Consider the following 24,555-nt stretch of genomic DNA (forward strand, 5'->3'; position numbering starts at 1 on the left):
AAATCTAAACAGACGCCTCTATTTCATACAGTAGAAGAGAAGCATCAGAGAACTCAAATTTGTAACAAAGCTAAAATAAATTATAGCTAAGGTGGATTTCAAGTTCCAGATCTTCAATGTCAGAGCCAAAAAAACTCCTTAGGCCAAGGTTTTGTAACTGCCTACTGCTATGCTTTGGGCAGTAGACTTTAAATGGAGTGATACACTGGATGGATGGATGAACCTCTGAAATTCTCATTTAAACGGATTCCTGTAAATGCAGAGTGATGTTTAGTGGGTTGGGCATCCTGGATTCAGTTAATGGTGGAGCGAAGAATCACTGTGTATGTACACAACAGAATTTTGATGTATGTACAAGGTACAGCAGACTAACAGTGTGCCCAAAAATTTGTTAAGAGTTTAGCCAAAAGCCAAACCAGCTATTCCCCATTTGTGTTGCATCTTAGACCATTAATTGAAAACTTTATTGTGGATTTGACTTTGTTACAGTTTCAAGCCACAGAGCACGATACACTTGAGGCAGGACTACTGTGCGTGATCTTTTACTATTAGCTCGCTGCTTTTTAGTGCTAACAACTTCTGCCACTTGATTATACGGTAGCTACAGTTTTTCTTCTGAAAGTTGAGGTAGGTAATTTCACATTTATGAAAACTGTGTAGTACCACGTAAGCATTTAGGCTATGCTGTGGTAACATCTAATTTTGTGTCATCATAGGCATTCAGCTTGCACAAATGCTGCCCTCCTTATACAATCTCTTTAATAGTGGCATTGCTGCTGATGAATAAGGTCTATAGATATTAATTTTCCTGGACTTGGAGTGTAATCAGGTCTAGAGGATTCCAGTTGATCAGGTTCTCATTTGAACTGCCAATGCAGTTTTGTACTCTGGGCTCGTACAGAAATGAGTGTATACAGGAGCCAGAACTGCAGCAGTTCAGCTGTGTAGGGCTTTTTTCAGATATTCAGTTGACAACAAGAATCAGCTTTATGTCCTTTTAGTATTTCCTTATGAAGCAACCAATTTGTTTCTGTTGGAGCTCATTAGGTAAAAAACTCACTGGTCCGAGTTGAAGATAATAATCTCTGGAGGCTTTTCAAAGACCCGAGGTAAGTATAGAGTTGGTAACCCCTGAACTTGAAAAAAGAGAGACAGATGGAAATTGCTGGACCCAACCATCTAGATGACCTTTCAGTAAAGTCAAGTCATAGAAAACTCTCCCAACAGTTTGGAGAGAGGAAGTGAAAGCTCATATTTCACAGCAATGTCATGAATAGAAGAGGTTCCAATGCAGTAATGTGATTTCTTGTCTGTGAGTCCTCTTTTTACAGACAACGTAACCCTCTGGATCAGCTTCTAGACACTTTAAAACTTCTGGTCTAATTTCCCACAGCCTTCTGCTTTGTCCCATTTATGCCAGTAGAAAAAGTTGTGAACCACTTTAGAAGAGCTCAGACGGTAACACTTCACGCCCAGTTTGCCTCTGGTGACCAAGTTTAAGACGCTGGTGGGATTTAATGCACAGGCAATAGGGTGCAAACCATCAGAGATTCAAATGGTAACCTGATAGAGCAATCCCGGGGCAGCTGTAACAAAGACAGAGCACAAGGTGAGGGCCTCGTTGCACAACAGAGCTCAGGGCAGCACAGGCTGAGTGAAGCTGGGCGATCTGTCAGCTGCTCCTGTGGCATCCAGCTGTGAGACGAGAGTGGGATGTAAATTGGTGGGGCTGCTTGAAGTCATGCTGGGACAGCTGATCACAGCCTGACTAGCTCTGAGGATCTGGGGGCTGCAGGGTGGGTGCAAATCCTCTGTGAGCCTCAGCAGTGAAGGGTTCAGGCCAAAAAGCTTCAGTGCTGCTGTAGACTCTCTGCCTCTGTCCCCATTCAGCTCCCTCAAGAATGCTTAAGCAGCAAAGCTTAAGCTTAATTGAGTTATGTGAGCCAGTAAATTTCACTGCATTTCTTGTTGCCCTACCACAATGATATGCTTCTAAAATATTTTGCTTAAAATCAAGGCAAGGATTTATAATTCTTCTAGCACAGTCTCTCCTCTTCACCTCCTGAACTTGCTGCTCTGCAACTCAGGTGGACTCGGGACTGCTTGGCGTGTACATCTGAGGAATATTATGATCTGCACAGCTTTCACTTGACCTCAGGCTTCAGGAGGAACATCAGGATCAGACTCTGAATATCTGAATTAAAGGCTTAACTTTGAAAAGCGCACCATTGAAGTGGTCAGAAGGTCTGTGGGGCACACAAAGCGGGCTATTGTGCACTTAGACCCCTGCGTCAACTTTCCATCTGTTGCCAGCAACCAAGGCTGAAAGAACGTGCTTGTGTTACAGGTAACGGCATGAAAAATAACCTGGGATGAGGACTAAAGAAGCAAAACTCCTTGTTAAAAGCTCAGTTTTGCAGAAACTACCCTTTCTACCTCATTCCTACAGCTTTACACGAGTGAGAGAAACAGAGAGCTTTCCCTCTCATGGTAACTGAGCTCACCCAGTTCCCTCACTGTTGCAGTGTGTGCAATCCTTGCTGTCTTTTATAAGTGGCACCTATAACAATTATAAAGCCTTAAGAGAGGTAGAGTTTCAATTTTGTAGATACCAATGGGGTATCGGGGGCACATCTCTCTTGATCCTGGCCCTCACCAGCCCCTGCTTCCCATCTCATCGTGAACACAAGAGGAACGGCTTGCATCCCAAGGCGATGCGGCTCCCAGGCATCTTTCTTCATGATTCACACAGAAACATTTAATTTATAGAACTGACATATTAACTCCAGTGGCCCAAAAGAATAAATGAGTAATACTGTAGGGTTGTTCAGTCAACAACAAGAATGTTTTCCCAAAGAGCTCTTTTTTAATTGAAGCCATTTGTCATTTTGAATGTAGAATGTATTTATTAGAAAGCAGCACCTCAGAGGGGACTGGAAGCCTCAGGAGATTAGTAACAGGGTACAAAGCCTTTTGCCTCCAGGTTGCCAGTTTCAAATCTGGCCATGTCATTATTGATCAGAAGAAGTCATTACAGGCTGACAGATGTTTGGCTGCTTATATAGAAGTGACCTTGTCAGATTAGTCAAATTCTTTGTTAAAAGATACGTCCCTACCCGCGCACACAAAAATATCCTCATTAGCACCTTGTTGGTAGTCCTTGCAGTATCAGTAAGGACAGGGCAAGCTTGTTTATGCAAAATCACAACAGAGGGATTTTTGAGCCATGTGAAGGTTGATTGAAATGTTTTCAAAGCATCTCATGATGCACTTTGAAATTTCCAAGTAGATTCTATGCTGCATAATTTAAAGTGAATCCTTCTTACAATATTTGCCACACTTTGATCAATATGAGATTTTTTTTTTAAGAATCTGATAACAGAGATTTTTTTTTTTTTTAAAATCATCAATATGTGTATTAACAGGAAGATATGTTCTTAGCAAAAAATGCATCATGGGCACTTTAGCTCAGCCTGCAGTAGCTCATATTTGTAGTTTGAATTAAACTCTTGCTCTGTGGACCACAATGGCCACCAAAGGTAGAAGAAGAAATCTCCCTTCACAAGGCTCTGTTACCTCTTCAGCGTCACCCTTGTCTTTTAAAATCACCCAGGGCAATCACTTGGGAGAGTGTGCACAGGAATTTTCAAATGCAGGCTCTTAGAGGGATCCCTTTCCCACGTCCTTTTGGAGATCCTACGAGGAAGATAATTCAGCTTGGAACAGGGCTTCCTCCACAGTCCCCCAGCTGGGGCTCAAGGGGACTTTAACCAAGTGAGGGGGAGAGCCGGGGCTCTGACAGAGATGAGAACCTCTGCACAAACAATCTGTGTGGGAGACGATACACCCCACTACTTCTCTGAAGCAGGGGAAAGAAAACGCTGGAAATCCAGTGGGAGCTCCATTTGCCATAGGGAAGAAAAGGTTGCTTTTTGTGAGCTTTGCAGCCTGTGCTGCAAATTGAGTTTGAGACAGAACAGTCACTTTGGGGTGTTCCTATTTTTTACATCACAAGCAATAAATATCAAAGCTGAGTTGATAACTTTGTTGGCAGGAAAAGTGCAGGTGACATTGGTCTGCATTGCAAACAGCAGGTAAAGCGTCTCTTGGTCGGTGAGGCGGGCAGGTGAGAATTTGTGCTGTTGTGTTTTCGATTCCAGGCCAAATTCTGCTTTTAGGGGACTGAATCAGGTTTTTCCCTGGGTTAAACTTGCCTCTATACAGGGGCTTTGCACAGGGTCTTCTTTAACCCATTGTAACCTCTCTGCAAGGGTCTTATAGGGTGCTGAGTGCATTAAATAATACCTTTGGGCTGGGCTGGATTGCTCTGAGGAACACCGACTTTTTGGCACACCTTGTTGTATCCTTTAAGCAATTACAGCATGTGACTTTGGCTCTTTCTGTGTCAAGAACATTTGTTGTAAAATGCCGCAAGGATATGGGAAGGTGTGCCAAGGCTTCTGTGCACCTTCAGCCATTCTCAAGGTGATGAGAATATAAGGGTGCTTACATCACTGACTTAAAAATGGCAATTTAGCCTTTTCAGAGCACAGAACAGCACAGACCATTCAAGTCTTGGGTAAAAAGATAAGATAATATGCCATATTTTAGAGTTAAGGATTATGAATCAGATCGGTTTCAAAAAAAAAAAAAAGATGAGCAAATATATAATGTCACAACACTTCAGCCACCAAACTTGGCTGATTTGATTTTTCTTATCAATGAGGAGCTTTAACCTGCCTGATATACTATTTTTTTAAGGTCTAAGTAATATTAGGTATGCAAGAAGTAATATTTCAGTATGTGTATTTTAAAATCTGGCTTGCCTTCAGGTATCATCAGCCGTAAGTAATGCACACCGCGTACTTAGGACCCCACAAATGTGACCTTCTGCTTGTGTCCCAGTAACATGGAAGGCACCAGCCCAGAGCAGGCCTATGGATTTCATAGGTGTCTAAAAGGGAAAATAAAAAGACAGATGTTTCAGTATTTTAATGGAAAAAAGGTAGAATCAACAGGCAGCTCTAAATTAGTTATTGTGGTGATGAATACTGCGTTATGGCCCTGCATATGTGCCTCGGGCTTTCATGGGCTTGTAATTACATTAGGAGATATTGCTTTGACCTAAACATAACTGTAGAGGTTATTTACTATGATTCTTTGGCTTGAGATAAATAAAACCCAATGAAAACTCTTTCAAATACTGCATGCCAAACATATATCTGACAACATATAGAACAGAGAGTCCCTGATGGCAAAAGGAACGAAGATGGCAGTAGAAAGCCATTTCAGGTTGGATCTGTGAATCGGAATATTGATGGTTTCATGAAGCTAATTTTACCTGTCTTTCTGTGATGGCATAGCTAAACTGAAGTTTGTTCTACCAGTCTGTGCCGCCAGCCTTCCTGGAGGCAGCGTGTCCTGATGGATTCAAGGAACTTAGCCTGTTTCAAAGTAGTGGGCCAAATTATTTTAAATCACTACTGAAGGCGTTTCAGAATAACCTGGCTAACTTTTCTAAGTAGACTCAAAGCCTTCACACAGCCTAGAAAAGCTGCTTAGCTGGGATGTTGCAATGAAGTAATTGGGCAGCAGCTCTCTAAACTGTTCCAAAATAATCATGAGTGTTCATAAAGCAGATGAAAGACTCCAAGTAGTACAGCAGAGCTGTATCAGAAGGCTAAAATAGCAAGACACATGATTTGCTTGAGACTTTCCCTCTATTTATATTAATTTTGTTTCTTCATTGCATAAAAAATGAAAAAATACCTTGAAACAAAACCTTAAAACAAAAGGCTAAGAGTTTTCCAAGGTCAAAATTAAGGACTTTAAAAGTCTTGTGAAAACATAATACTGCTGTTACAAAAGACATTTAGAAAAAGAGGATAAAAAGATAAAAATTTAAAAAGAAAGCATAAGGAGTTAACGAGTACAGCTTTTTTAGTATTGTTTCAGCTAGACCCAATGGTCAGGCAAAGGTAGCCATGCAGTAAATTAAAACAAACAGTGGATATGAAGAATTACTATTTCAAGGAAAAAAATAAGAAACCTGTAGCACAGCTTGGAAGGTACAGCTATTAAAGCAAAAATAATTTTTGAAGGTACAGGTAGATGCTACACTCCAGGAGATACCGACACACAGAAGGGAAAACTAAGCTTTGCTGCCCAAATAGCCTTTCACACCCCACCCCACCCCCCCAAACCAATTGTGATAGTTTATGTAGTGGGTGGCTTCACTTGCTGTTCTCATTTGCTTCCCACCAGGTTTCCTTTTCAGATCAATAAACACACTACATATCCAAAGTGTAAACATCTAATTTTATTTTCTTGGTGATTTCTTTGCGTTGCTGCAAGGCCTCCAAAGGATGAGTCGAAGAAAGATGTAAAGTCTGTGTAGCCTGAGCTACAACTTCTTGAGGCGCTGAAACAGTTGTCAGTATGACCAAGCCGGACTTTGCAGGGCAAGCAAAGGGAGAGGCAAAAGAAAGTAGTATCGTGCCGCTTGCTGCTTTGGCCAGTGCTGTTTTAGCCTATTTCTACTCCAGCTACTCCCAAGAGCCTGCAGTGTCCCAGGGAAGCTGTCCCCTTCGGCGGGTGCTATCCCTACTCCTTCACCGTTGCCAGGGGAAAGCCAACAAGAAAGCTTGGGCTGGGTGTCTCCGGGATCTACACGGCGAAGTGCTCTTTGCATGCACGAACGCTTTCTTCAACAGTGGCTGCGAACAACTAATCGCTCTTTAATCTTACTAACCTATTTGCCTCAGCCGTATGTTAGGGTTAAAATTCCTGCTGATAAGATTAAGTGCTGTCTTGGACCGGGGCCTACATAAATAATAATGCTATTTCCACAGTTGCACTCATTAGAATAAAATGTAAAGAAGGATGTCGGTCTTCCTGCTGTGGGATGTCAGCCAGCTGCTAATTGTTTGTGATCAGAAAGAAGTTCTCTTTTTGCTGTCCTTTAGGGGTCTATGTGTGTTGATATAATTACATTTTACTCTTGCATTGAGCTCAACTGTATTTATCTACAATGTTTGAGTTAGATTTTTACCTTTTGAATGCTGGACTCAAGGTTGTATTAACCACATGTTTTGTCTTTAGCTTTCTTGTAAGTTTGCATTTTTAATCTGGGTGGCACCTGCTATAAAATCCTTCTGAATGGCAAAGACAGTCACAACTCAGTTTTAATCCCCTCACTATAAAGCTGACGTGTTTTCCCCATTGTCACACCTTTTGTGACTCATTGCTCCTTTCTGCTGACAAGCAATCCATTATATTAATATGAGTCTGAGAAGTACAATGACATCGTTCTAGTAATCTTTGTTTTAAAAATTCAACAGCAAACATCAGAGAAACAAAGCGGTTAAGTCTGTTATTTTACTGAATAATCTAAGAAGCAATATCTGTTAGAGACTCAACATTGAAATTGTGGCTTTAATCTTTGAAGGTGCTCTGTGCTCTGTCACCAGCTTAGGCACAAAAAGCCTGAAGCACAAGCTCAATTTTAGGCAGACCTGCAATTGTCCTGGAGTGACTAAATGCTTTGGTTGCTTTAGCCGTATGTTGGCAGACTGAGACACTTGGATGCAGCCAGCGAAGTCTGGAAAGTCTTCCAAAGCAAATCATGTATCAAGATAAAACACTCAGTCATGCAGCATTTTAAAACTAAATGTTGAAACAAAACTGCCTGTTTTCTCTTGAAAAAATAAGGAACCCAAAAGAGACCAAAGACTAGCTTTCCAAGTAACAAGTGTCTTGTGTAAAATAATATAGGTGTGCCTGAAACCACTTTTGACATAAAGTGTACAATAACATGTGTGATACAGGTATGTTAACATTTCCAGCACTTTTTGTCTGTTTGAATGCTTATTTTTAAAAAACCTATGTCCTTATATATCTCTCTACTGGGGGATGGGAGAAGGGTGGTGTGGAGGAGTACTGATTTCTCCCATTTGACTAAAGGTATGCAGAGATCACTTTGAAAATCCTAACTGAATGGCTATAATCACAAGAGGAGTCTGGCTGACTGGGGAGCAATGCTTTGCCAAAGGAGCTATGTAGGGCACGCCTGCATATATGTCAAATAAGACTTGTCTGTGATGCCGTTCCCAGTTGCATGTGTCATGAGTTATCTTCACTGTTCCCAAGTCGTGCACTGTTAAGAGAGAAATGCAAATTTCCTGATGTCTTCTGGAGGGCCATGGAAGGAAGAAAGTGAGGAAGGGAATCAAAGAGAATATATTATTGGTGACAGCAACTATACTAAGTGAGAGATGCAAGCATGAACTGAAGATCTGGTTAATGAGAGCATGTGAGGGAAAGTAGCCCACCATGCACGCTAAACCTGCGGCTGGGGGAGGGGGTGGGGAGAGACACCTGGGGGAAAGAACAAAATAGAGCTTGCCTGGTATTATTTCTGACACTGCAACTCTGGCCTTCCAAGCAAGCAGCACCCACTTCAGCTGGCATGGTCAGACGCCCTCTAATCCTCTTATTCCTCTTGGTATGTTCCTCCTCTAGAGCAGAGGTGCTCTCTCCCTTTCCTGAATTTCTGCAACCCTCCTGTTCTCCAATACTGATGCTAAAAAGATCAAAGCTTGGTGCCATTTTGACATTGTGAAATGAATTACTTAAACTATAATGACTTTTCTTTCAGTTTCCAGTTCTTTATTATTGTATCTTCTAATATTTTTGGAATTAAATGTTTTCTTTATTCAAAAAAAGAGCTTCCAAGTAAAATAATTTTCTTCCCAGAATATTTCTTTCCTAGGGATTTCAAAAGTACCATGTTCCATTGTAACTCCTATTGAAGCCAAGACAGATTTTGAATTACATGAAGCTTTTGCCAAATAATATTTTCATCCTTTTGCCAGGTCTAGTTCAGACTTGTAGCAAGACAGCAGCAGAACAGATCTTGTATTATACATTCATCCCTGCCACTCATGCAAGGCTTGTAAACAAGAGTGTGTGTCCTCATCTTGGCCTGTAACTTCGTTTCCCTTCTGGTTTAGTTTATTTTCATTACGTTATTATCACAGCCCTGCTTTTTCTCTTTCCCTCGAGGCTCAAAAACCATACTGAAGCAGCACAATATCATAGTACTGCTGTTCTTATGGTAGGTACTTTTGGAAATGCTTGGTACCGCTGTTCCACAATTATTATCTTCCTAATGTAAAATTTCCAGACCTCTTAATTTATACGTTTATGTAATATATATATAAGCATGCCCCTCCCCCCCCTTACCAATCATTCTTTGTATTTAACTAGTATTGGCATTCTTTCATCTGTGATTAAGGTGATCTTCCATGATCAATACAGTCTCTAGGTGAACATTTTACACACACAGTCTTATTAACGTCTCTCCACACAGGTCTTGCCTGGTATTCCCTACTCTGTTGCATTTAGGACTCCTTCAAAATATTCTGAAATCATAAAATACCCAACCAAGATTACCAAAATTATCTGCATAAGAATTATTGTTAGGAGTGAGATGGAAAACTAGATGTATAGTACATATTGGCTTTTTCTGTATTAGGAATATTGCCTAAACTTTTGGTTTCTCTACTTCCAAGTAGAAACAGAAAATTTGGTGTTTGAATATACTGAATGTGTTACAAAGCAGGAGGGCTCAAATATTTTAGAATCAGGCCAGCAAATGATGCTTGGACGTAGGGACTTTCAAAAACACAGATGGGAGTTGTAGTGGATGCATCCATCATACCTTTGAAAACCTTTACCTTGAAATTAACGATTAGAAACTTACTTCATCAACTCTGAAGCTTCCATACTCAATCATGGTGTACTGAAACAAGCTGTGTCCTGTATCGTGGGTAGAAAAACATCAACATTTTAACGAATGGCTTTTATGGATGCATGCAATGTGTCCATCTCACTCATATTGCCATGCTATCTGAATGTCTCACCTGATGAGTCTGGAGTCCAGGAATGTGCTGATATGTTTAACAGCACAGTACCATCAAACAAGGTCTACAACAAAAATTACAAGTGTCTTCAGGGGGAATAGAAAAATAAGACTTCAAATAAAAAGTTGTATTGAATTTGGATTTGTAATTATATATGAGTAATTTTAGAAATTCGGGTGAGTGGATTATAAATCATACTGAAAAGAGACTAATACATAAATTCTCTTTAAATTTTATTTTAAAAATGTCTAGTGACACTTTGCTTTCAGATCAGGTAAGAATGATAGCATGTGTTGGTGAAAGCTCTTTTTTTTCCCCTGTAGTAAGGCAAGTAATTTCTGAGATTCTATTTGACAGCACTTCTGACAAAAAAAGAAGACAGGTCAGTTGAAATGAATTAGTATTTCATACAAAGAAACAATACAATCATTTTATCAGGACGCTGTTTGAAAAATAAAACGCATGTTGGGCAGGAAGGAATAGCTCCTTAGATGATCAGATTTTTGAAGAGCAATCATTCATTTGAAATACTACCGACTTAAATAAGCCCATTTCTCTTAGTCTGATAAGAAATGAGTTTGTGCTTTGCAACATTTTTAACACATACAAACAGAGTGAAATCATTGGATGATTTTAAAAAAAGGCTCAAATAAAAAACTATGTTATTTTTATCCACTTGTCCAATCCCAGAAAGCTCATAATTCACACGAAGCTAACATTAAACTAATCTGAGACTTCTGGTAGGATGAAATCTGTTTCCACAAGCATCCTACTGCTAAGAAAAACTGCAAATCTCTCTGGCATTTGATAAAACTGCTTGAGTTTTTCTGCTTTTCAGCACGACTGCATCTTGGATGGGGCTGTTGGGCTGGGTTTGTTTCTGAGCCCAGTAAACACAAACTAAAATATTCCTTCAAGTCTAGTGGAAGTCCAAGTCTAGTACACGTCCTTAGTGGACCTAATTACTACTTAAAGTTCCTTTACAGTAATTGAAAACAGGAAGCAAGAAAGGTTGTTATATCTCACTGATGAGTTACCTGAAATGGAAGAAGAGGGGAAAAAGATGATATCAGGCTTGCAGGACTGAGGCATTATTTTACTGTATTGTATGCATAGTCCCTCATCACTGAAGATATGTCGAGGGTCTGGTAACAGAGCAGCCTTACGGCGCAGTGACAGAGCCAGAGACTTCTAGGCATGAATCCAAGGCCTTCCAGATAAACTTGTGGAGCAAAAGGAAATCATGTAGCACAACCAGTGGAGCTGATCTGTTGGAGAAAAGGGGGTTGGTCTCCAGCTCCTCTTCTGACCGAGAGGATGGGGACAGGCAGAGGGAAGGGACTTGCTGACTGCCAGCCAGCAGTGCCAGCAGCTGCAGAGAACCCCTTGAAATGTTCATAGCTAGCTGCAGCTCTGCTTCCACAGGGAACACCCTACAGTCTTCCTACAGAGAACAGCTGTAAAGCGTTACAGGAAAATCCACATTTTAGGAAAAGCCAAAATCCATAGACAAAATACCCTCCAGTTCTAGCAGCCTTACTCTGCTGGGGACTCAAGGCGCCTACATGCTCTTTCTCCTCTGTAAACACACAACTGGATTAGAAGGACCGTGAGGGTGATGATTTGAATCGCCTCTTGCCAACAGCAGAATGTCTGACTGCCTTATTTTTAATACAGTTTATGAAAGAGAAACTATTTACCCAAATCATTTTCCAGACAGTGCATAAAAATCTTTTAAATTTAAATGTTGAGATGCTAGGAAATATGATTGCTAACAACTGGAACATAAAAAGGTTAATAATTTTATAATCCTCTTTTAATGTGGAAATACATTAATTTGAATAGAAATGTTTTCCTAGCTAAGGAATTGTCCCCTTCCTAATTAGCAATCACAAATCTGTCTGTCAATTCCACATATAAAATAAGTATCAAGCTAGAAAGCAGTCTTGTAGTTCCCACTCTTCTCTCTTTTGTGCATTTGTAATTTGAATGCAGAAATCCTTTTGTGTGAAAATCACTATAAACCTATGTCCACAGAAACCGCAGTTTTGGTGTTCACTTATAATGTGTGTCAAGAACTCCAGCTATTCTGCAGAGTATTACTAAAAGAACCAATTACCAGTCACTTCTTTTTTTACTACATTTTACCTTGATCAGAAGTTGATGGCTCCTGCTATGGACACGGGGGGGGGGTGAGGGGGGGAAGGATAAATGCTCTGCAAAACAAATAACCCTCATTTGAATTCTTCTCTCGTAACAACGCATTTATGGATCTAGTTCACTCCTTCCCCTCTGGGAAAGGCATATTGCAGAATGTGGCAGCTCCCGTGCTTTGGCTACCAGCAAGTTTGGACTACAAAGCTTGGGAAGATGGAAATACCAAATTCAGATGGGGTCAGTCCTGAAAACTACAGAGCAATCAGGCCCAGGTTGAGCAAAGCACACACTTAACCACGAGTGACTTCAGAGTCACATGGCAGATAAGAAAACAACTTTGTACTTAAAATTTTATCGCCCACTGAAGTGCTTTTTTGGACAGAGTCCAGAGGTGTCTCCACCTTGCAGGACTGAGCACTCCACGTGACCTGCTCACCTGCTCAGGTCTGAATCCAAACCCGCTGAAGGCAAGGAAACAGTGTCTCACTGTTAATGGGCACTGTTATCTCCATCAGCCCTCGAATCAGGCCCCCTCATGGCAGCAATTTTTCTTAGCTTTCCTGAACACTTTGTAGCTTGAATTTGAACAATGATGGAGATGGAGATTTCAACACACTTTCATTATTCCCATCTCTTGACTAGAATCTCCTCCAAAAAATTCCACAATATTATCCCATTACTTCAGTCAACTGTTTCTTCCCTGTTATCTAGGTCTTCATTAATGCATAATTCTTCATACCTTTTCACCTTTTTTCTCTTCTGGGTGACCGATATAAGATAACAGTTCATTAACCCTGTCATTATATAATTCTTGTTGATTTGATTATCCCCCTCATTTATCAGTGGACCTGCTTTTCCCTGGTTCTTCTTTTATGCCCATTCCATTAAACAGGCTTTTATTATCACCCTTAGCTTTGTTAGCTAGCAATAACTCATTATGCATCTTTTCCTTTCTCCACCTTCTCCTGTTCACTGCTGGTTATTTTCTGCTCTGTTCTTTTTTTCCCTCCCATTTCAGGTGTGTGTCTTCCTCTCAGCTCTCTGTGAAGCAATTGTACGCGCATGTTTTTAGCCAGGTACTTGTGATACAGTGGTTCTTTCCCTTTCTTTGGGCAGCTCTGAAAGTATGGAGAAGATACGAGGTGAGCCCTGGACACATTCCTCTGCAGACTTCCCTCACTCTTCAGCCTGTCTCCCCTTAGAGAGGTCCAGAGCACATCAGCCTCAGGAGTAAGCTGTTTCTACTGTTGACAAAATGTGAGCTTGATTCATTTTTACTGCTGAAAATGAGTTCACGTTATAAATCAAGAACTGCAAAGATGAGGTTACAGAAGAGACACATTTATGCTGGAGGGAGGAAAGAAGAAATTCCCAAGTATTTTAGTATCCTGACACTATTTTTGGCATGCCACATTTGGTGGCATATTACATGTTGCTGCACAAGTTTCTTCTATGAAACGCCTGCTTCTTGTTCAAGTAAAACTGAAAAACTGCCATTGGTTTCAATGTGACATGAAGGTCTCGTTAGCTTTGCTACTGATGGAGCCACAGCTGGAAAGCCTGTGGTCTTCCTTCAGCTCTGCCATCACACTGGCCAGCAGGTACAGGGTCTGTCTTCCTGCACCCTGTTATTTCACACGCCCTTTCTGGTAAGTGCATGTCTTCCAGTATGTTTTTACTGAATACTGGTGACGGGTGCTGCACAACGTGCATGGTGCAGAACTGCAGCTGCTACAGCCCCCCCACAAATTGCTCCCTTCACTGCTGCTAATTCTTTGCTGTTAACCTGAGTGATCAGACTGAAATCCAAAAAAGGAACCCAGCCTACATCACTCAAAAGAAATCTCCTTTACCCTCCCCTGATCTCCTACATCTCAAAGATTTCCAGCCAAGGTGCTGCCAGTCTGTGCTCGCAAGAGGGAGGAAATTCTGTAGCTTAACATCTTTTGTATTCTTTCACATCATAATCTCTATTTACATGACCAAAACACTAGGATTAGAGTAAAAACACAGAAGTAGTCCCAAAAGAAATGGCATAAGCAATTCTCTTGCTTATTTCCCTAGAGCCCTCATCATGTTAAAACCTCCCAATCTCTAAAATTGGAAGCTGGAGAAGAACAAATCACAAAAGAGCAAAGTAAGACAAACCCCGACAACTGAAATGGAAGAAAAACCCGCAAGCATACAGCTGTATCAGCTGGATCTGTGTCAGCCTCTTCTACTTAAATATGTATCACTGGCAAAGACTTCTGAGTGTTGTGTTTATCCAGAGAGTTACTTTCAGTCAAATTACTGGCTAAAAACCAAGTAGGCAAATACTGGTTCCTTTAACTCTTGTAAAAACAATGAATTTACCCATTCCAAAGCACCTACTCTACTTTCTGCTGTATTTTTCTTTGTTCATTAATACTTTTCTATGGCAAGACCCCAAAAATCCAAAACCTGTGCGAGGTGCTATACAACTAAATAAGAAGGCACAGCTTACAGTCCTTGGCTCCAGCCCATGCCATCCTTCCATACAGACCCAGGCTCTTCAGGCGCAGGATTGCACCTTCTTAAACATGTTAGATTGTAGCTTAAGCTGAGGGAAGACTGCAAGAAGCTTTGACAAATATGAGGTAAACATTTAACTTGGAGGTTGGGATTAATGATAAATATACAAAGATTGGATGCCTAAACTGATGTAAGGATGCTACATTGATTTCTAGCTGGCATCTCATTCCAGAAGCCCACTCCCAGGAAGGCATTGGCAAGCACAGATTTACCTGATCTGTGGGTATGGGGATTGTAGAGAACAAGGAGTCATCCAGTGTTTTCTTTGTAAATCCGTACACCTGGAAAAAGACATAGGAAGCATGATAACCTTCTCCGTACCATACTCGGTCTCTCTGAAGTATTTCCATACTGACAGCTGGAAATACAGACCAGAGACACTTAAAAGCTCATTAGCCCTGGAGTTCTCTTATTTTCACTGCAACAAGTGCCCACTCACCTCCTCAAATGCAAGGATGCTGCAGAGAAAAGATGCACAAAATAAATAATAGCCCCCTCCAAAAACTTGAAAACACTGTGAAGCTGATGTTTCTACAATACTTGTAGTCATCGTTCACAGAGCACCATGATTGGTAGGGTAATCTAGAATATGCAGACAGCTCATTAATGCATGGACATTAATTGTCATGGGGAATATACTCCCAGATACCATTCCTAGCAAATTAAGTTTTATAATGAAGTATGCTATTCAACACATTATATCCATCAGGATCAGACAATAATTTTGTTTTGTATAGTCTTGTCAATAGACCTCAACCATGTAGAGAAAATCTTAGTGTATCTACTCCGTAGAAAAACAAACAGTTTTGGATAAACTGTCCGTATGAAAGTCGAAAGACCTTAACCCAGAGCTCCCACACTCTGTCATCTCTTATCAGAAATGTGTCTTGCTCTTTTAATTTTTCTGGAGGAAAATTTTCTGGAGAGTACTGTAAACCATGATGTGGCTGCATGCCGCTTATAACAGGATCACTATTTGCTTAATCCTCTCACTGTGATTTTTTTCCCCTTTCATTCTCTTTTTTTAAAGCCCCACTCACATACCAGCTGGAACACTGCACTGGACAAGGGGGGGCCTCTATTTGCAAATACAAGATTTCCTCTCAGACCTATCATTAACAACTCCCACATCTCTCCTTGACTTTCTGTCTATCTCCAGCATGGGTCTTAGTCTTATGTAAATTATCATATCTTGACAGTGTAAATGGGTGGCTAATAAGCTATCATGACATAGATTTTTTAAGAGTTATGTATTGCTTCTAAACAGATGTGACAACATAATATTTAATCACTGTAGCATTCTTGACATCCACTGGGCTAAATGCCTAAAACCCACCACTCGTCTCAGAAGTGCATGATTGCAAAAGAAAAAAAAAAAAAAGACTATTTGCCTTTTTATTCGATTGCTGTGGAAACATAGACACACAGCTGTTCTTTTTCATTACTCTGTAGCAGACAAAGCATAGTATTCATTGTTGAGCAAAATAATTGCAGAAAAAAAAGGAGAGACGAAGAGAGAAGAAAGACTTGTCTAATTAAGATAATTTGTTTGGAACTGAGAAATTTGTAATCCTTCCATCCATACCTATTGTTCACTTGTGCTACATTTGCTTCCCCATAGCTGAAAATAAGCTTACAGGTTTTTCTGTCAGAGGAAACCACCAGTTTTATTAATTTGGCATTTATAGTGTGCATTCTTCTGTGCCCTCTGTCAGACTGCATTGGCATATTAGTTGGCTACTCAGAAGCGGTATCTGACACAGGAGTGAAGTTGGGGCAGAGAGGGGAATTGACTTTTTCAACCCATGACCATGCAGCCATATCTGGAATTGTGGGATCTCTACAGTAAATCTCATCTATTTATTCTGCATATGAAATATAACTCAGCTAATGACCATATGGAGCAGATTAATGTGAGCAGAGTCTAATTTAGTAAAGACAGGGAAAAAAAGGAAATTTCTTCCTTAATTATCCAGGGCAGTAATACAGCAACAGACAGTATAACAGGAGGACCATATTTAAGGCACCTCCCATTAAATATTTCAATGGCATATAGGACCCGAGGCAGCTCTGAAAATGCCTGGCACTGCTAACATACTTGTAATATGGATTTGCTTTTGAAAGCATTTTGGCTAACGGTTTTGAAAATGGTTAGTTATTAGGAATATCTTGATTTTTCTCTCTGTCCAACTCGCAACACCTCTAAAGGGGATGATGTTTAGATGACTGTGTACAGTAATTACATAATTATTGCAAGGCAGAGCAAGGTACACTCTCAAAAAATCAAGGCACCTTGGACTTGCTTGGAGGAGGTATAGCATGAGCCAAATGACAAGGTAAATCCAGATGCTTCTCGTTCCTGAGTGATACTCCAGAAATGTTATCTCATCTGGGACAGCAGTCTTTCATCATCTTAGCAACTGTAAAAGCAACTTTCAAATATCATCTTTGGCCTGTGTGGGCGGTGGTCCATCACGTAGCGTACGTCGTTGCTTTTGATTCCCTATCCAACCCAGGCAATTCCTTTGATTACTACTGCAGCCCTCAGAAGCCATTTGTTTTCTCATATATTCAGATTAGTCCTGGTGGATGATTGCTGCATGAAAGCCTACAGAGTGTGTTTTTCCTGTTAAAACAATAGTTTTTAACTGATTCTTTTCCATAGCACTGAAAGATCCCAGCTGCTGTGGACCTTGTGAAGTATGCTGTACAGACACATAGCAAAAGGCATTTCTTTTTCCGGGAAAGCTTTCTGTCTGAGAAGCAAAGCAGGAGAAAAGTGATTTGTAGAAATTTAGAAAGAAAGTGAAAATAATTTTAAGGCAGGTTTCACAGTAAATTTGAAGTCTTTTTTGCTGCTTTTTTTTTCCTTATCAAGTTAATATAACTATGTGAAACTAGTGAAATCAGAAACATTTCAGATTTTTGGTTTTGTTTTTACCTATGACCCTTGAGTCTTTCTAAATGCAGGAAACAACAAACAGTATTTCTTTGTATTCCTGACAGCCTTCCTTCAGCCTAACTGTCATCCCAGCTACGAAGCCATTTTCTGTGTTGTCACATACATGACATTGGATGGCTTGGATTATGTATAGCAAAATGTAATTAAAGATACATATTCCATGGGAGAGGTAGAGTCACCAAGGAAAAGAAGATTTGCCAACCCCGAAATGAGGATTAAGGAAGAAGGAGGTTTGCAGAGACTTGAATACATTAATTTTCCTAACAGCTTACATAGCAATGCAGAGACTTCTATTGTGTAGAGTGTAGTTAGCGCCTTCCTTGACCTGAAATCAAGAAGAAAGGGTGCACCTGTGTGGAAACAGATGAGAGAATATTTTATTTCGGAGTCAAAGAACAAAGATCCTAGGCTTGAAAAGAATAGCTGATAGACTGTAGCCAAGGATTAAAGTGGCTAGATCACCAAGGAAAAAACACATGTTCCATCTCATCTTTTGGGACTGCAGTTAAGTGAAAATTAAATGGTCAACGAGATTATTGTCCCAAATCTCATTGTTTTTCAGTGCTTGTTGGACTTTTCTTGCCTCGGACTCATGATGAACTGGATCTGGGAAGAAGATAGAAATGTCGCTCCAGTGTTATCTGTGAGCTGTTGAGTCTCAACTCTTAAACCAGCCTCAGTGGTTTCACAAAGAGCAAAAACATCTGTAACAGAATAAAAGTATTATTTAGGAGCTACGCTGGAATAGGGAGGTATGTTGTCTGTTATCCTCCATTGTAAATGTCTGTCCATCGACTTGCATATTTTATGCGTCTTTTGCACTTCCATGGATGTGTGAAAGCACCACGAGCAACTATAGACTTTGCCAGTAAGATCATGAAATAAATGCAAAGGCACAGAGGGAAAAACACTCCACTACAGTCTGATGTTTTTTATGATTAATTTATTTAAATCTCTGTTGCTTTACTTAGAGATATGTTACACTTGTGAACAAACAAACAAAAGCAGAGAAGACATGCTGATCAGAACATTAAGTGTGGTGGCACAAACATTTACCTCAGCCCAGAGGCTACTGAGCAGGTGATAATACATTGCTGAGCAGCAAATACACAGAACAAGTCACAGACCAGCATATAATTTTGATATCTGCAATGGGAAACTCTGTATTTCCTTCTGAGGCTAGAAAGACATTGTTCCTATCAAATAAATACAGATTCTGCCATTTCTGCAGCATAGAAAGGAGCCCAAAAGACATCTGATCTTTGGTAGAACTTCAGGAACATGAATCACTACTTTTGTTAGCTGGAATCAATGACTTTTCATTTAATCTTAATACTAAGGAATTATTTCTTTGCAGCCTTGTTTCTCCACACAGGCACAGGTCTGCTTTCAGCTCCGGCGGGAGGCTCCGCACACCCTCGGAGGGCTGATTCTTTCTGAAGCCTTTCGTGTGCTGGCTGGCTGCGTTTCCACTAGCTGCCAGCCCTTTCCCAGCTGCTTTTGTTCACTGGGGATAGCCGTCCCAGCGCGGTGGGTACACATTTTCCTGCCAGTCACACAGAACAGTCTATGGTCATTGGTCATGTGTTAAATATGGGTCCTTGCAAGCATTGTGATATTTTGTGTTACGTTGCTTAAGTGTCTTAGTCACAGGCTAGGTGTGTTTTCTATGTGCTGAAAATTCTTGCCTTGATTTTATAGGAACCCGCATGATACAACACTGTTTTTCCTGGATATGTTGAAATTTATTTGTAGAGCCTAAGGAATGAAAAAGAAAAAAGTGCAACCAGCCTGAAGTTCAATGAAACTTTGCATTTTGTCCTGTCAACAGCGCATGCATAAGTGATTTCCTTGTGAATAAAGATTAAGGCTTTTTGAAATTCAGGGATTATTATGAGGGCTGAGCTTTCTTTCAACCCACTGTTTGTTGGGAAAGTGAAAGCAATTCCCTCTGAACTTTACACCCCACAATAAACCCTCATTTCATCTGATTCTGCAAACATAGGCCAGTTGCACAGAGCAGGCGATTTCTCTTTAGTTCTTTCATTGTGGCTGAAGTTTGCACTGGAGCTGGTGGGACAGTATCATGAGAATTCATGGAAGGCAAGGGCATTGATTTAGCCAGGATTTCTGGTGGGGGCTGTGAGGTGTCTCCCCCTCAGCTTCGGCCCTGTCCTGAGAAGTAGCACAGCAGCTGAAGCTTGGTCCTGCTGCTGGTGCATCCTCTCTAGGGAGTCTGACGGTGCTTCCCAGACCTTATACACTGACACTGGGCTCTTTTGCAGCAGAGGCTGAGGCTGCTCTGCTGTATCGCTCACATCCCCAATCTTCCAGAGCTCTGTGAGAGGGACAGAGGAGAAAAGTTCCTGCCTAGAGCCGAGAAATTCAGACCTGGATCCTCCTGCTTTTGCTTGTCCAGTGGGAGGGATGTCTAGGGCAGCCTCGCATGCAACAACCCTTTCCAATACCTTTCTTTCTTACATTGGCAGCATCATCCTGGCACACAGTCCTGTGTTCAAGCAGATCAGCATGGGTAGCTTTAATCTATGACACATATTTTAAAAGCATATGCATGGATTGTATACTGGAAAATGCAATGTATTTTTGCTGAACTGAATAGCCTGGGTGTCTTGATAGCACATGAGATCATTATGCCTAGCTTATCAGAATAATTACACTATCAATGACCTTGACTAAGAAGGTCAGATCCTTTTCACTCATCTCCCAGTTTAGTGTTATCTTTTTCATGCAGCTGATGTTGGCAGTAAAGTAATCCATACAATGCAATTAGCAGGGAATGGCCATGAGTTTTAAGTTGAAAAGTGGGGGAAAAAGGTAGGATTTCTCTAGTACACACTTAACTATTCACTAATTAGCTCCTGTTGTATCATTAACATCAGATACAGATCTCAGGAAATGAAGGCTAGCCAACACCGAAAACAGACAACTCAGCGTAAATTCACATATAGACTATTCTATCTGTAAAAGCTTCTGTCTCTTCTTATAATGATTTGTCTTGCTAAGTGCTTCATAATCTCAAGTGTTATAGAAACTATGGGGGGATTCTTACAATCTTGAATTTTTTTTAAGAATGAGGCGAAGCCCTCTGCTATTAACTGTTAATTCATACTCTGGCATGAGAATGCTCTGAACAGACTGTTTACAAGAGTAGATTGATCATGTTGTACTTTTTTTTTTTTAGAGAAACTAGTGTGTAAAGGCTGGGCTTTAACTATACTAAATGCTGTATAACACTGTGTGCTCTGAAAAATCATGTTCTACGTCGATCAAATGAGATCCCCACAGTGAAAGTGTCTTTTTTTTCCTGCCGTCTGTGCTTCTGTTCCTTTGCTATATAACAGAGATACTATCATCCCTTCATCTCACAAAGAGCGCAATGAAAATTAATTAATTTTTGCAATACACCCAGGTATTAGCGTAATGAGATTCCATCCCTCACCTCCCCAACTTTCTGTAATATCTGATTCCTTTACCTCTTACTGATTCCTGTTTTGATCTTAGCATTCACCCCTTTAAAAAAAGGCACTTGTTCAAAAGTCCAGACAAAAACTAAGAATAAAAGTGTTGTCCAACATCAAACATTTCTTCTATGCAGGATAAAGACTTCCACTTTCAGCTTATTTAACCATCTTGTGTGAATGAAATGAACATGTTATATCCATTTTAAATGGTCTGAAAACTTTTATGTTTTCCAAAAAACTTCTCCTCTTCTTCTATTTTACAGCAAACGTGTTGTTTGTTAAATCCAGCTTGAGAGCAAAAACCCCATTTGGTTCCTGAAACAAGCTAAAAATGGCCACAGCTGAGTAGCTAGCCCTGCTCTGTAATAAGATAAGGCCTGGGTGCTATGAATCAGTTCAGCTGAGAGACTTAAACAGGGTCCTGCTTCAGGTAAGAAGAAGCCTTTGGGGCTTGCTTTACGGTTAACTCATAGGAGAGTTTCTATTTTATCGCTTGAGGGCTACCATGGCCTGATGAAATGAAGACAAGAAAAGGCTTGTTATTTTCTTCTTTCTCCTTCTATTAACAGGTATAGCTTTACTATTCCTTCCATTTATTTTGTGGAGAAAAGGTCTGGCTAAGTGGACTGGCTTTGGCATTTATAGTCCTGTGCTAGTTAAGAGCTGTAACAAATCTAAGGTGGAAGTAAATAGAACCATCAGTCCTGGGAGAAATATGGTACCTTTTTTCAGTTTGTGATGCCAGGAAAAAGTCAGGAGATCAGTTTAATTCCAATTTATAAAGAGGGGTTTTTTTGTTTGTTTTGTATTGTTTTTTAATGGAAATTGAGTTTTAGTGGTGTTTCTTCAAGGGGCTCTAATGTTTTGATGGCTGTCTTTACCAGCAACACATGGCTATATCATGAGTCTTTTATTAACAGTATATGCCAGCAGCAAGAGATCTTGCTTTTCTTCATTGTTTCTTAACTGCTGTGCAAGAAAGTTGTCTTCCATCCGCCATGCGATGGGGTAGTCAGAGCAGACCTTGCTTCTGTCCACACATACCTGTGCCCTCTGCAAGCAAGGCCTAAGGAGGAGATGTGAGAGAGCTGGGAAGAGGCCCCTACTACTGCTCTCAGCATCCAGAAAGTACAACTACAAGCAACCAAGTGCTTTGCCTCACTGCTCTTGGAGTGTTCCTGGTACACCTCGAAGGGCTGAAGCAGCAGTGCAGAGGTAAATCTAAAGAGTGATGAACAGGAAATAGCTTCTTTAGTTGAGCAGAAAGGGAGTAAGGAAGAGATGGTGAGTTCCCCTGTTTTGCATGGACTAGGTTGTAACTGCAGCAAAACGACTAAAGAAAATAGCAAATAGTCACCCTTTGTTAGACACTTTTTACATTTATTTCGTTATCTGTATACAACTGTTCTCAGTCTGGAGTGTTTGTGCAGTTGCCACGCAGGCTTGTGCTTATATTCTGCCTGATTGTCAAATTGGTACGCTGGGGAGATGTGAAATTTCACACTATAGTCTCAACTTGATCATAATATTCCAGTTATGATAATAGCTAATTAAGAGAATGTGAAATTAAAATGCATTCTTATCTAGGGGGACCAAAATGACAATACAGAAGAAAACTAGAAGAAAGATACAGTGAAAAGTATTGCCCCTTAACATCGTATCTCTATAAACTGCTTTTGAAATACAGCAGATAAATCAAGGTATTGGAAAGTCAGCTTAGAGAACAGCTGTGCATTAAAAGCTGCCTAAGCTCCTTTCTCTGCAGAAGTAATTACGAAGTCTTTCCTGTGAAGTAAATACTATTAATATAGGTATCGTAGATTCAAAAGGCTAGATCTAGAAAAAGAAGTGCTTTGTGTCTATGCAACCACCCTACTCAAAGCACTTGTTAGTTAAATATTCACAAGACAAAGTAGTTGTGAATTCATGTGTTTTGGATCACAGGTGTTTTGACTGTTCTCATACTCCATAATCCAAAGGAATTAAAAGATTGCTATTCTTGAATTCAGTTGTATACCTATACAAAATATGTTTGCCATGTAGAATGTATATACATATAGATCCTCATACTTATTTGTATGCATCACTATACACGATATTCAAGCAAGGCTCTGTGCCCCAGGATCTCCTTATGTAACCCGTGACTCCTTCCTGCAGAAGAGTTATCCTAGCATTCAGGGTCTTGACAGATTTCCTTTCCCTTCTGCCCTTGGTTTGTCCTCCCTCCCCATGCTGTATGCAGTGGGTGATGAAGTCTAAAACGAAGAATGTGCATTGCTTTCGGCGGACACATTTGCAGAAAACTGATGATGAGAGGACGTTTGCTAGCTCTTTCTAAAATTTTCTTCTTACTGTTCTTTATTTCAGATGTGCAATGCTTCCACCTATTAAAATTTGTTTTGAAGATAGCTGGTTCTAGGTAATGAAACTCTATATCCCTAGGAACTAAGTGAATGAAATACACATATTCCACCTAGGGTGAAAAGGGGTATTTTCTGCTGAGATATGTGTATTGTATGGTAGTGATGGAAATTCTTATTTAGCAGATTCCATTTCTAGTAATGAAGGGGTCACAAGTATCTATTCTTACATCTTTTTAGGAAGTTATGGCTCTCTTTCAAGATTATTTCTGCAGAGACATTGTGCAAAAATAACTTACTGCTAAGGCAAAAAGGGAATGTACAGAACACAGGAAAATAGTTCCTCTGTGTTACTGTTCACAGGAAGGTACAAACTTTTTTTTCCTTTTTTTTTTCCAAGGATATGTGAGGTCCAAGAAGTCGGCAAATAAAGTGTCACAGTGCATGTCTTCCTATATCCTGTCAAGGACTTCTCAGACCTCAGAATTGCTATATTACTGTGTCGTAGCAGCCCCCTTGTCATTGGTGCCCAAAGGTAGGGGTGCACTAGACCATACTAGGCAGGCAAACTGGACTTGTTTTTCTAGTGATTTCAATTTTAGCTTCTGAGCTCCTTAAGAAAATACTAACTAGTCTGTAAGTTCTGGGCAACATACTGTATAAGATATCATCCACTCCTACTTGTTGTGCTACAATCTACTTTCCACAGAAGTGTTTCTTCAGCCTAACAAATTTATGATGTCTCTGCTTTCTACATAATTAAATATGTACATATTGGTATAATTACTTGGTCCCACTGTTTTAAGGTGAATTTCAGGAAACAGCAGTTTCATTGGAAAAAAAGATAGAGTTAAAAAAAAGACTAGTTGTTTTATTGTTTTTTCATTTGAAGCCTGTGGATCCACAGTCAGAAACAAAAAATAAAAAAATATATCATGAGAGATGTACCCAGGGAATGATTACTTCCACGTTTCTGAAAATTAAGGGCCTGCCACATGAATCCAAGGGGTTACTGATGTCAGCAAACTCACTTCTGAGCCCTCTCAGAGAGTGCAGGGAATGTAAGTTAGGGACACACGTTTCCGCTGCTGCCACATTGCCCTTCTGCACATTGGGAG

General features: G+C 40.3%; 1 long non-coding RNA gene across 1 annotated transcript; it reads left to right on the forward strand.

Annotated features, from left to right (window-relative positions):
* The first annotated feature begins 22,075 nt into the window (after positions 1-22,075).
* On the forward strand, positions 22,076-24,209 carry LOC127016257 (uncharacterized). The gene is made up of 3 exons (XR_007766464.1): positions 22,076-22,292; positions 23,445-23,496; positions 23,838-24,209. It is a non-coding gene; the product is annotated as an uncharacterized LOC127016257 (long non-coding RNA).
* Positions 24,210-24,555: the final 346 nt, after the last annotated feature.

Source organism: Gymnogyps californianus, chromosome 4 (genome assembly GCF_018139145.2).
Source record: "Gymnogyps californianus isolate 813 chromosome 4, ASM1813914v2, whole genome shotgun sequence".
Taxonomy (NCBI): Eukaryota; Metazoa; Chordata; class Aves; order Accipitriformes; family Cathartidae; genus Gymnogyps; species Gymnogyps californianus.